The sequence below is a fragment of the Anopheles gambiae genome, chromosome 3, assembly GCF_943734735.2.
Source record: "Anopheles gambiae chromosome 3, idAnoGambNW_F1_1, whole genome shotgun sequence".
Taxonomy (NCBI): Eukaryota; Metazoa; Arthropoda; class Insecta; order Diptera; family Culicidae; genus Anopheles; species Anopheles gambiae.
This window is the reverse complement of record NC_064602.1, coordinates 45,058,371-45,073,158: the sequence shown is the minus strand read 5'-3', so window position 1 is coordinate 45,073,158 and position 14,788 is coordinate 45,058,371. Positions and strand designations below refer to the sequence as shown.

The following is a 14,788-nucleotide window of genomic DNA, read 5'->3' as shown; positions in this document are numbered from 1 at the left end:
ACTGTTGCTTCTGCTGCTGCTGCTTGGTATCTGATCCTGTGCATCTGTGCTCACCATTACGCTCCTAATACGAATGTATGCACTCGGTCGCCATCTGTATGTGTATCTTGTTTCAAATGTATCATCGTCGTCCTAGCAGTTGTCGGTTACATTAGAACTAGTGCCTCAATGTATTAGTGTCAGTTATGTCTCCATCGATCGTTTTCTGGCGAGACCGTCCACAATGTTCGGCAATTTTCGCGATTGGAAGGAAAAGGGAGCTACACTCATACAGCAGAGAAGTGCACACCACTACACACAATCAGATATCAGGGAAGCTCCACGATTCGCCACCGATACGAATAAACCACTGTTCCTTGTTCTATTATCGATGGAAGGTGTTGTGCGCGCGCACTTCTCGAGAGAGAGAAAATAATGCACAGAAAGGCTGGAGCATATTTCAACATGTTCAATCTCATATGTAGAGCAGACGATGTTTCGTTTACACCGTAGTTCGTAATTTTTGGGACATATTCATGGTTTAAAAGGAAAATTTAGTTATACTTTTTGGTTGTTGTACAAAAATTACTTTAAATTTATGTAATCAATTACATATTTAATTTATATCATTGACATAATATATGTTAAGACAATTGAGTGCAATTAATTCATTCGAATATTGCTCATTTACAATACTTCTCCTCTATATTGCAACAGAAACAGCTATCATCCATGAGAAGATAAAAACAGGTCCATACGTTTGACAAATACCAGCTGCTTACCCGAAACGCTTGTTACGTACACCATCCAAACCTGGCGGGATGTTGGAAAACACAACCACGGAGCAATTTTCTCGTCTACGAACCGAATGTATACAAACACCAACACTGACACCACGCTACCACTGTGTTGGTGATATTGCACCTTCAAACGACACAGCACGAAGGTCGTGGAGCGAGGCGAAAATTTTCCTTCGCCATCTCGGCGACCCGACTCAGTTGAGGTGCGCTTTTCTTCGGAGCAAGACCCCGAGGTCCGGTGCGCTGGAAATTTGCTGTGCGTGGACGAGAAAAATCACATTCAACGCCTCCTGCTCCCTTGGTTCATTCTCTGCGCCTAGTGCACCGGTTGCACCACCCACCCGGCACAGGTGTATGTACTGTGGCAAATACAGTTGAGTGGGCGCATATGAGAGGCGGCTACTGTCCGGGGATAGTGGTGCATAAATAAAAAATAAAAAATAAGTCAGAGAGGACACCAAGGGAATAACAAAAAAAGCGGACGATGTCTGCGAGTTCGATTTTTCACCGTGAATCAGTGTAGTGAGCATTTGGTGTAGGGGGGGCTCTATCAACATCGATGCTGGGTGTTTGACTGTGTATATGTGTGAGTGTTTATATATATGTGTGTGTGTATGTGCTCGTATGTGAATGTGTCCGGGCTTTATGCTTATGTGGTTGATATTGAACGGCAGTGTTTATTGGCGATATTGTGTTTGATTTTGAGCGTGTGTGCAGTTTATGGGTCGCTCCATTGCCTCCTAAATCGGCAAATGAATGGTTTTTAGCTCTGGTTCTTCTTCCTACTCATTTTTAATACCTTTCTGTTTATTCACTGATCATCCGTTCATGCACATATTATGAGTAGAAAAATGGTTATTCCTTTTGTAGTTGCTTTTTTCCAACAATCAAAATTTATTATGTTGTCTTATTAGATTCTGATATCATTGTTCCTGAACTTTGCTACAAGCAAGTGGTTGGGAAATCTATTCACCGCATTTTTTATGCTCTTACTGTGAGTTAAACTAGAAAAAAAGATTTAAGTTAAAATTCACAGCTGTTTGAGTAACTAAACTCACTGTGCATCATTCAATCATCCTTCGTTTTGAGGTTTTATGCTTCTATGTTGCTGAAATTGAAGCATACCATGATTTTTACGATTAAACAACAATTAAGACGAGACTTAATTTATTACCACGTAGCCGGATAGTCAATCCTTGCTATGGGGGGACGGCCGATTCTAGGATTGAACCCATGACGGGCATGATATTGAGTCGTTCGAGTTGACGACTGTACCACGGGACCGCCCCCACTGATTGAACTATTGAACTCGTATTTTAGTAGTGTAACTTAAATGTTAGTAATATTCCTAGTAAAGTAATGCAAGGACCAGTTATTGTTTTTCTAACTAGTAGTCGAAATCAAATTAACGAGATTGAAATTAAATCTCGTGCGATATAAAAAGAAGTAACTCCACTCATTAAGCTAAATATGTGTCCAAGGCATACTTTTATTGCAAAACTTTCCATAACTACCCTTATTATCCCACACACAAACACACTCACACATAATTTCATCCGGCTCCTTCCACCAACTCCTTCCAAATTATATCGCAATTGAGTGCGTTTTCATACCCGCCTATCTTGCCAACCGTTGCTGTCAATTCAAGAAAGCTAGCTGTGCTGTGAAAGGCTAAGTCGGCGAAGAAAAGCAAAAAAAAACCCTTATACTAAGTGCCTCCAGGCAATCGGAGACCCACTTCCAACCACAAGCGTTGAAGCAAGGCATGATAGCGACGACGCCAACGATAGCAAGTTGCTGGCAAATGAAACGACGTTCAATAAAGAATTGTGTGCGTGCGTATCGAGAGCGTTTCGTTCCGAGAAAGGTTATGTGCTCGCAGTGTGCGCTAGTGGGCGCGTGTGTGTATGAATGTTTGTGAATGTGATTGTGTGCAATTTGAGTCTGCTAAAGTGGTTAAAATCAAAATCAATCAAGCGCAAAGTTCGGAGTCTCTACCACAAGCTATGGTCGTTTTTTTAGTGAAAGATGGAACAGTTTTAATGTAAGCCATGTACCCGTCAAACAAAAGGATTACTAAAGGTTCGACACCGAGTGTTAGAATGAGTGCATCTTAAGCTGGTACAGATTCTATAAATTTGAAGGGCATAATCATAATCAACCTTAAAAGTTACCAAATGCGTTTTGAATTTTTTGCTCTATAATAGGATTATGTAAATACAAGTGATTTAGATAAGTATGACTGATGTAGCGAGAAATCCACCCCGGATTATTATCTTTCATACATAACTGCATCGTGAAAGGCTTATGGATCATGCAACGCTGATCGTACAACAGGTAAATTTGATAAAAATGTCACAAAATGTGCATTCTTCTAAATATGCCTGTGGGATTGCACAGTGTATGTTGTAGCTTTCCCCTTCATTTTACTGTATGACATCATCACACAGCATCCTATAAACGTCACCATCCCTAATAAATCTACGGAAGGACTCATTTATCCTACCATCAACATCATTTCCAGCACAAATCAATCTTGAACACCGATTTTTTTTTTTTTTGCACATACACGCACATAACCATACAAACAACCATCCAATCGGCTTCCATTCTCTGGCTCATCGTTTATGACACATCGTCAACATTAGCAACATTCTTGATGAACTGTGATAGAATCAAGAGCAAGGGAACCACGACCCACCGGACGAAGCAATCAACGCACGCATTGTCGTCAGCGGCCGCTTTCGAGGGTTTTAGGTTGTTTATACCTCATACATCGACCTTTCATTCGTTCGATTTTAGGGCACATCTAAAGTGTCTTATCATATTTCGTCGTCCACTTTACCGTACCCCTCATACCATCGATCGATGCTCCCAAACAAGCCTTCACGAAACATTCCTATCTTTACGAGAAACCTTAGAGCTATATATCTACTACGCTGTCCGGTTTTATCTTCTAAGCTGGTCTGAGGAGCGTAGTGGCTACGGCTACCGAAAAAAAAACAAATGCTTTTACCATCCATTAAGCCGAAGGAAGAGGAATCCACATTCTATAATGGCAACGATTCATAGCTTGTACTGCAAGCCATCACTTGGTACGCGAATCCACCATCCATTTTGTTTCTTTGCTTCGTTTATACTGTGCAAAAACGATGGACGATAGGCAAGTAAATCTAAAGATATATGAGTGGAATTCAATTTGCTACCGAACATTATGGTACTCCACAATGGATGAAATGGTGTGGAGCAATGTCTAGTGCCACACGGTTGAATACGATACTTCCAAACTTATCAAAAATTAACAACCCACCTAATGGGGTCGTGATTGAGCAACCTTCGGATCAACATCCACTTGTGCTTGCTGAGCAGTCAATTGAACACGTGTTATCTCACACAGCTGGATTTTATTTATTTAGTTTTTGATCAACAGCAAACGAGATGCTGTGGGCGGTGGCCAAATTCACTAGAATCGATAAACTTAAAACGAGCCAATTTGGAGACGTTTGGTGTAAAGCAACCAAATCTACAGGATGTGGGACTATCAGACGCTCAAAACTGGCTCAAAATCAGTGAGTGTGGTATCATTGGGTTAGACATTGGCAAAATGACCAAATCCTTAATAATTTGTGGAATATTTTTTGGACTAGCTAATAATAGCCAAACTGGCGAAACTGTGATGTAACAGGGCAATTTGGCTTAACATGGCGACTCCTTAAAGTCGGTCTGATTTATTCTCACATTTTATGACCAGGAAGGTATTATCAGTAAACGTCAGTGCATAAAATGTTAAAATCATTATTTTGGAAATTTAATTATCGAGTAAAATGGTATAAAGCTAGATGAAGAATTTTAAACATTGATTACAGTGTCCGACTGGAAGCCTACAGTGTCCGTCTTTTTTTATTCTTGGGATATCTACTTCTGAGGAGAATTTGTTAAAACAAGAAGTTGTTCATAACTTACATATTATTGAGTTTAAGAAAAGTAATATTCTGTTGATATATATTTTAAATAACTCGCATATTTTTATTGACTTTCATTTTAAACATACAAGTTTTCGGAGGAGTGTATAATAATCAACATGTTTAGATTTTTCATTGACAATATCATATACATTCGTCCTGTTTGATCTGTAACTTATTCCAGTATGTCAATGGAATTATAAAAAGTTCAACGATGGACACTAATGGATCAATGAAAAACTTCCAATCGTCCATAACTATTTAATATCTGCTACTACGTTAACAACAAAACATGTACAAACCATTGCCTGCCAACGCAACATCGAACCCGTTTGACCCGCAAAAAGCAGTCGAACAGTAATCGAATGTCAACATATGTCAAGCTAATCCAATCCCAATCCCAATCCAACTGATACTGACGGCATTATCGGCTTCTGTTGTGCGCTTGAAAGCTGCAAGATTTCCACCACGCTTCCATCTCCTTAGAAGTGTCCGTGAAGTACAGCTTTCTCCAATGCCAACGTACACCAGCAGCGGTACGCATAATTGTCGGACGTGATCCCGCATCCGGGAGGTACTCCAGTGGGGCCCAAGCCACCAAACCCAGCCTACGAACGATTCGATTAGAAGTGCAAAAATAATCGATAGTATCCGGGGCCCCCTGGTTTGCGCCAGCACTGGTTGGTTGGTACGTACTGCACATGGCCAACGGGTATTGGATTAATGAACAATAATCCACTTATGAGCCAGGCCGAAGGGAAAGAGACGGAATAGGGAGTGCTCGGCCCTATCAAATCCATTTCTTGCACCATGGGCCGGAAACTGGCACCTATTTGCTGGATGCTGTATGGTTACGCGCAACGGGTAGACTTGACTAGGGATAAAAAAAACACGCTCTCTACCACGCATAGTTGTACCGAGCTCCGAAACCATTCCGGTGCTGAGAAATCAATATTCCACAGGCAACCGACAATTGGAATGCTACCGTTCCATTTACTAAACAATCTTTGCGAATCATTCCCGCGAACAGGGACCGTCAACTTTACTTTAATTCCTAAATGTTGTTATAAGCACAATATCGAAAACCTAGTATCTTGTTTTAAGAAGGTTTTAGGCCTTGTAAGCGGTTTATTTATTATCATCATATCAGATTAAATCTTTAAAGAGGCAGCTAACTGATTAACTGATTTTGTGATCATAAAACAATAAAAACCAATCAATTAGATCGTCTTTTAACAAATGTGTATAGATACAAAAATTAAAGCTGTTTTTTGCAAAGAATGGCTACCACTTCATTCCCTGATCCGATACCTTGTCCACTAAATTGCACTTCTACAGTCTAAAAGGAGCACCCACTGATGGAGTGCTTGGCCAATCACCCGATCCGGCACGCCCAGAGCTTGACTATGAAACAAGCAAGGACTGTCCTTTGTTGGGTGTTCGAGTGCTGCTTGCCCGTAGAAACGCGATCCACTTTCCCATCATACGCGTTTCTTCGATTCGTCTCTGTGTCGTTGTTTGTTTTTTACCCAGCATGTTCCGTTGCTCTGTCCGACGCGTGAAACCATGTTCGAGAGTCCTCGTTGTTATTTCGTCCCGAGGAATGAGAGAGAAAGAGCTTTTGATATAAAATTCGCAACGACGTCGGTATATGAGGATTGGCCGAACAATATCGACAGTCTTTTGAAAAAATCCTTCAGTTTAATCTTTAAGCCAAAAAAACACACACACAAGAAAATCTTCAAATGACACAAAATAGAATCTGAATCGATTCTACGAACAGGAATGGCAGGAGACGACCGTTTAGGAGCCTAATGGAAGATGGCATTTGATATTTCACAATCATCTGAAATGAAATAACCGCACGAAAGAGTCGAACAAAGCGAACGAACGAAACATGTTTTGTGTGTTATTGCAATTATCGTTGTTGAACATCAAGAGCACATTCTTTGACCGGGTAATGTATAGCTTCAAAGTACTGGGTTAGATAGCCGAAATTTTATAAATGTTCCCATGACAATTTAATCGTACTATACGCAAATAAAAAGAACCGTGTATGGGTTGGTAATAAATTTTGTAAAGCTTTATCAATCTGCACAAGCTTTGAAATACTCTCGTTATTTTAACGATACCATTATTTCATTTCCACACTCTGTCTTTCAAATGAAAATATAATTGGAGTTCCCAAATTGTGTTAGCACGAAAGCGGTTACAATTAATTTGAGTATGGATCGTTGCCGGTCTCGTAGTACAGTCGTCAACTCCTACGACTTAACAACATGCCCGTCTTGGGTTCAATCCCCAAATAGACCGCGCCGCCATGCGTAGGACTGACTATCCTGCTATGGGGGGGAATCATTTAGTCACTGAAAGCCAAGCCCACAAGTGGGTACAGGCAGGCCTTGACCGACATCGGTTGTTGAGCCAAAAAGAAGAAGAAGAATGGATCATTGCATCTTAACAGCGATTGAACTTCAAAAACAGGTTAGATCTCTGATCCAGGCGCCCTTTTGTGCTCAATCCTTTAAAAGGGTTTAAACTTATCTAGCAATTTTAATGTTTGTAGCATCCGTTTTATGACTCAACGTATCTCGTTTAAATTTCAAGTTTAAACATTTTACACTTGCCCAACCCCCACAACATTTTACAACCGAGCACAACGTGCTTCCATGACCTATGCACACGCGAAAAGGGGTGCCCCAGATAGAATTCACATTTCCATTCCAATTGTGTAATTATCCCGTCATTTTTAATGTTTTCAATGCCTATAGGTTGCTTGGTGTGCTCTCCCATTCCTTTTGAATCTATTTATTGAATAGGCTCTTAAAACAACAATTACCCAGAATCGATTCGTTCCAGCTATGTAGACAAACTGCCGTTGTGTGTAGTGTAGTGTGCCGTTAAGAGAAACAGTTACACGAGTTTCTTGCGTTCCGCCCCTTGAGTGCAGCTGGAAGGGAAATAATCATGCCTGTTGGGACGATCCACCGCTTCTCATTTACAATGAAACACACCACAGACGCAACAATGCTATAAATTCACTATGCGACAGATGTTGAACAACATCCTGCGAAAAGTACAGAATTATGCGCACCGTTTGAGATAGGGTGATCGCGCATCCAGCCGACGGGTAAGAATGCTTCGTTGGGTCGTTCTTACTCTTCCCTTCCCACTGCTCGTCATCGAAGGTAGCAAATGGTTATGACTTTATTTAATGGCCATATTTTCCTCCTGTAGCGCCTTCCTGCGCTTGCACGTGAAACGAATGTTTGCCAATTAACCGGCAACCAAATCATTGGAAAAGCCCTTCATAGGGAGTTTGTGTTAAGTGGAAAAGTTACTTAGTTACGCTTGAGCGAACGAGAATGCACTGACGTTCGTTCGGACGCCGCTCGGCATTAGCAGATTGTGTAGCTCCAGAAAATCATCCTATTACAAGTTTTTGGCCACTTTTACGGACGTTTTCCTTTCATTTCGCAGTTCAATTTTGTACTAAGTCGATTATTAATACTGCAAAACAATCTGGCCAGTTTAGATTCGTTAATACAAAAAGTAGGCAATTCCTAGTGTTCTTTGTTTTCCACACATTTCATAAGCAAGGGCTTTACCTCTTGCTTAAATTCTCATGCCAGTCGACTTCATTACCAAAGTTTTTACGCTTAATGTTTTGCATTTATATCACGTGCCCCTCTGCATCGGGATTGCTAATGGTCATTAATTTGCCAATATGCATTCTTCGTAATGAGATACCGTGCCACGGTGTAATTATTTGCTCGCGCAAAAGACTCGACACAGAAATTCGTTGCCGGAAATGAATCCAAAAAGTAAAACTCGTTCATTAATTGCTCGCGAGCCAGTGCTGAGCTCACACACACATACACACCCGTGCGACAACGGGAGTCGGGAGTCGAAGATTTCCTCTCCTTGTAAAACAAAAAAAAACACACACACACATAGACGTGATAATGAGAATTCACGAATAGTTGTAAAATGTGCAAAGGAATTGGGCACAAGCCCACGATTTTTACCTTAAGATAATGCCTCAATTTATTGCGACAACTTTACTACTTTGCAGAAACGGGCCTGCTGGTTATATTGGTAGAGCGAAACAGTTCAAAATATCACACAGCACTGTTGGTACCATGGGACTATTTCATTCAAAAGCTACGTTCACAGCCGTAAAAAGGAAGGGTAAGCCAGCCCTAACAGTGCAATTGCCGAGTAAAACACTGGGCGTCTCCATTAGGAAAACAATGAAGAACCTTGAGAGCAACGTTTCTAGGCGTGGTGTGCAGACTGAAACCGGTAACCCAACCTCATGAGAATCCTTTTCAAGCGCTTCCCTCCGCCAGCTCTTATTTAGCCGGATAGTTTATCGGTAATTTTATTTCCATTTATTTTTATCGTGTCACTTCCATCCCCAGGGTTTGTTTCGACTTTCTCGCAAGGCGACAACCACATTTGCCACATTTTCAGTTTCGAATGACTATTTGCTCACTGCAAAATTGTACCGAGTGTATTGCTGCACGTGTGCTGCTCGATTTAGGCACGGATTTTCTCTCGATTGTTGCGCTGGAAAATCCATTTCTAATCCCTGCCAGCCCACTATTACTCGGCTGTGCTTATGTATGTGTGCACCATACACACAATCAAGACGTGCAGGAGCGGTACGATAAAATGCTTGATGGTATCCTTTTCTCGATCTGACAAAGTAACGTTTCCATCGGTTTATCGATCTCAGAGCCTACAATCAAAGCGGAATGAGAGACAGCGTATGGGCGTGTGTTTCTCGGGAAATTGATTCGGTTTTTCGCGGATTCTCGAGAGTGTATGGAACATGTACTCATAACAGTATAAAGTGGAAATTTGCCTTAACATCTATACTGATTCCCCTTCACCAGTGGCTTCTCCTTCTTGTAGCGTGCTGTTGACATACGTTTTGAATTCACGGCATTCGGCAATTTTATTTATTACCCTACATCTCATTCCGACCACAGCTGGTTGTTCCGTGGAAAACAAATCTATACTTTATGTGCTTTATAAGCATGCCATTTCATCGTGCCGGTGGAAAAATTGCAATTCCAAGCTTCTGGCACACTAAACAGAACGGAAAACTGTTGCCGAAAGCAACAGATGTCTCGGTCAGATCGAACTCAATAGTGCTTTGTCCGACGCATAGCGGTACCAAAGGATGGTTTAGAGCTGCAGTAACCGCAACCTCATATCCGCCTAGTCGTCGCACTCTGTGGAGGCACGCTCCTGGAGCGTCGAGCCTGTCTCTGCCCAGGAATCAAACAAGGCTGAAGAGTTGATCCTATTTATAGCGTCGATTTATTCCTTTGTATCGGCCCTAAACCACTTTATTACGGGATACCACGTTCTACGCTCTGGACTCGAAGAGCACATTTTCTCTGCACGCATACAATGACGGCAACTGAATGGAACGCATTGCTTCTCGGAGGAAACAACACAAACAACCGTTCGGCTGTAAAGGTAGGCGTATACCTTTTCTCTTTATTTTCTACATGATGGAAAAGTAATTTGCAACGCTCTGCCGGAAATAGAGAGGAGCTTTTGCGTGAGGCAAAAATAGTTCAAAGCAGTTGTAAATAAAAAATCGATATGATGCTATATCCCAAATCCGATCAGACCGAGCATGCGACCAGGGATTATGTTTTTCCTTTGACATTCTCCTAGATTGGTCTGGGGATTTGTTAATCCTAGCAATAAATTTTCATGAGCAGCTCACACTTGGTCCGAATATCGACCCCGTTCTAAACTGGGTGCGTTCCACCAGACGGCCACCTCATCATAATCCTCCATTCACATCATTTAACACAAATTGTTTTGACATTTTTGAAACATTTTATTTTGTTTTTAACACACTATTACATCGCTCTTGCTATAAAGACATTGATCTTTTCATTTGTATATTCGGGTCATCTATTGATCTGCATTTATTCATTTATTTACATTTTCATTCATTATTGTTTAGTTTCGTCATCTTTTAATTATTTTATTTATTTTTCATGTACTTGCTGGATCTTCCAATTCGTATATAAATGTCTCATTTTATTTTTATTTAAATTAACGTGTTAACGACTTCGGCCGAATGTTTTTGTATATACATTAATTCATTTATTTTATGCTCGTTTATTTCCATTTGTTGATTTACAGGGTTATCCAAGTCAGTTTCAAATGTAAACATTGATATTCACCGCATCCAATATGTTTTTCAACAGCTGTCAAATGATTTATTTGCTTCAAAATGAAATTTCAGTTTCAACACATGATTTTCAACACATAACAAAGAGCTGTCAAATTCAATCCAGGTAGAGACATGTTGAAAATCATGCTGTGGATTTTAAAAATTATTATGATGGAAATTTAACGTCAGATAGATGTGGAACAACATTTTGCATGCGGAGAATAACAATGTTTACATTCGAAACATTCGTGACTTGGAAAACTCTGTATTGATGTAATTCTTTAGTTATCTTTGTCATCTATTCAACTGCAGTTATGCATTAAATAAATAATAATTTTTATTTTTCTATTTCTTAATCATGAGACTAAATAATTACAATTCAGACAAAGTTATTTATCAATTTTGTCGTTTAGATTCGTTCTAAGTCCTCTAAAACAGTGTTCTCCAACCTGTAGTCCGTGGCGTTCATAGAAAAAAATCCGTGAAATAATTGATTTTTTAAAGAATAGCTTTTTACAACACATATCGTGCAATTTTTATGATTAATCAAAATTACACTTTCAACAGACATGTCTAGAATAAGATTTAAACATATTTTTTATCAAAAAGTTATAAAATAAGCCTGAAAATTATAAGCCCTCAATAGCTGTGAGTCGAGGCAAATATATTTTTAAAGTCAAGTTGTCCGATATCCTAAAAAGGTTGGAGAGCACTGTTCTAAAACATACTAAAACCAACATAAGAAATCGATTATTATAGAAATGCCCCTCAATTTGCCACACAAACTGTTGTTGTGCGAAAACATTTCAAAACAATAGACCACTTTCACGAAAAATCGGGTAAGATCTCGACATTATCTTGTAAAATCGTTGTCTCAAACATTTTGTATTTCGATACAGATCTATGAAGTGAATATATCATCGTAGAATAGCAAATATTTTATTGAAATCACATTAATTTGATTAATCCCTTTTGTATATTTTTAATCCAATCATTATATTTATTTTTAATTAATCCCTATATCATCGCCATTGACCTACGAAGCTCCACGTGTCTGTGTCCTTTTCAACACAACAACACAAAACCTACAGATGTAACGGATTTGCCAAGCAAAGTCACCTTCACCTTTGACAGTTTATTGGCTCTTTATCGAAAAGGGTTGTCAAGGGACAGGTTTCACCCTCATTACAAATAAACGATCGAAAATCATGTTGCCAAATGTCAACGTCCTTGTAGGCCTTATGTTGAATCCTTTCCCAAGAAAGCTAATGTTTTCTTACGGTCTTTCAGCCTAACCTCACAGTACTAAAAGCCTGCTGAATTCTTCATAGTCAGTACTTCTAAGAAACCGTATGGCAAAATGGATGCTTCAATTGGTCTCCCGAGATTTGTGTACAACCTTATTGCTAGGAATATCATTTTGTCTGGTGGGACGTTTGTGTTTGCAATTCCACGATAAAAATTCGTCCCACCAACTAAGTGTGTAATCCTTTCTGTTTGTTCGTCTTTCGTTACCCCAGATGTGGAGTTTTATTGCAGAAAAAGAGTCTTTCTGAAACTGATGCTTTATTTTTTTTAAGATGGATTTCTTATAGGTAAATACTCAATGTGCAACTCATCACTCATTATAATGTATCCAAAATATCATTTATAAAAATATAATCAAACTTTTTCAGCATACTATGCAGAAAAAGATGAGAGAAAACAAAAATGCCTTCCTACATGCGTACCATGAGTGCATGTTTACGCAACCTCGTACGACATCCAAATAATTGACTTCATACGAGCAGGGTATCACATCTGCTCTAAGGACCAACTACCACTCAACTGTATTACCACAAATACTGACCGACCATCTCTTCTTCTCGTTTCCCCACAACACGGAGACAAGGGCAACAGGCAACATCTTGAAATTAGCAGTTATCAAGATTCACGTCACTATCATTTACCCTCTCATCTGACCCGGTCCTTCACGTACCATCCGTGTCAGTGTTTGGTCACATATTTTCCCTGATTGTTTTCAGGGTAGTCTGCGCACACACGCACACAAAAACCGATCAGAACCACTTCGATTGAAGGGCTCAAGGCGTGGGGCTCTATCCGTAAGCCAGACGATCGCCAGCAAAGTGATGATGCTCGCGTAATAACAAAATCGACTCCGATTGGAAAGGATATTGGGTCATACGTGCTCTACATACACCTCTACTATCCTTACCAGCTTGAGCTTTTGGGGGCTTACCACCAATATTTCACCAGTGTTGTTTTGGTTTTTTTCTTGCGACTCTTTCTCCCCAAATTCATATTGCTAACGCTAGCTCACGGTTAGTGTTGCAGAATCATCACCATGAACCTCGAACTGCACCACTAACTCCTTCCCTCTTTCCCCCAGCGTCATGTGTGTGTGTGTACGTTGAAATTGAGGCCAACGTCGAAAGGGCATGATGCATCCTGTGAGAGTACCATGTCAATGGCCTCGACTTCACTCTACTGTTTTGCTATTCAAGAACCGTGCCGATGGTTCGACTGTCGAGCGACGGCACAACAGTTATCGTTCCCCTTTTCGCACAAATGTGTTTTGAGTGAAGATACACATTAAGATTACGCCAAGAATCGGATCAGGCCAATTTGATGCCAGCAAAGTAGGAAAAGGAATACACGACGCGCTTTATTGTTATGATTATCACTAACGAGCATCGTTTCGAAATCAAATACAGCATTCACGCAAGACTCTGCTGATTGATGATAAACACAACGTCAATCTTTAACCACTGTGGCAACGTTATTGCGTGAATCATAAATGCAAATTTGTTACTAACTTCGCCACTTCAAACGCTTCAGTAATGTTTTCTATTTCATCTTTTGCATCACATTGAACTCATTACTGAAAGGCCCTTCTTACTTTTCTTTTCCAATTACAGATATACAACCTTCATCGTTCGGATTATTAGTAGCAATACGAAGAAGAGTATTTGCGGTCGTTTTTGCACCATGTGCTCTTTTCTCGACACGTGTTTTCCATTCTCAACTACTATCTCTCGAAACAACGAAACCTGATACACGAGTGGTGCGTGCATAAATGTGTTCAGTCCAAACGCAACACTTTCATCTACAAGTGTGTTCATAAAAATTGGAATAACCCACGTGAAACAGCGACGATCGACCTCGTGGCAATATCGAAGGTGACTTCAAAATCTTGTCTACACTCGGTGAGGTGCTCGTATATGGTTCATAAAACACATTCCAGAGGGCAGTAAAAAAAAGAACACCCATTCGTCGGCCGCCATCCAAGAACAGTATCCACTCGAGAGCGGGTCAGCGTTGCACAGCGTTTGGCTTCTCGTAAAACTTTCGGAAAACATACAGATACATCGTACGAAAATAAATCAAATTCCGGTAACGATGCCGACACCGCTGGACAGTGGACGGCTTGCGGTCGGTTCAACAAGTGGCTCGACCTTAGCGTCGGATCGAGCGTGAAGAGGGTAAGTGTTTTTCTTTTCCCACCTTTTTTCTCTCATTCTGTCGTTTGGTTACCTCTCGTGTAACCCGTGTAAGTTGCTCCCCTATTGATTTTAAACGGAATTTCCGTAGCCGAGTATGATGAGTGTTTGGATTTGAACCGCTTGGTAGAGAGGTTGGACGGTTTTATTTATTTGCCAATGAAACCCCCTATCTCGAACTCGTAGCGCTTGTTTAAAAAAAGACAGAAACATAATAATTGCTGACTGGATCCTTCACTACAAAGAATATAGTAAAAGAGAGATAAAAAAGCAACCAACATAAAGTGCGTACTTCGGCTATATGTTTAATGAACTATATTCTAAAAAACCATAACATAA

At 40.2% G+C, this 14,788-nt stretch overlaps 1 protein-coding gene across 18 annotated transcripts in view; it reads left to right on the top strand.

The window, feature by feature from the left end:
• The first annotated feature begins 962 nt into the window (after positions 1-962).
• Positions 963-14,788, top strand: part of LOC1279347 (metabotropic glycine receptor) — a 67,175-nt gene continuing 53,349 nt past the window's right edge. For 5 of the 18 annotated variants that reach the window (XM_061659387.1, XM_061659386.1, XM_061659373.1 and 2 more), the window contains exons 1-3: positions 964-1,365; positions 2,428-3,116; positions 13,868-14,431. The gene's annotated coding sequence lies outside the window, so the exon portion shown is untranslated. Of the gene's footprint in view, positions 1,366-1,756; positions 3,117-13,867; positions 14,432-14,788 lie in introns of those variants that run through there. The other 13 variants (XM_061659389.1, XM_061659390.1, XM_061659376.1 and 10 more) reach the window with 12 other exon arrangements.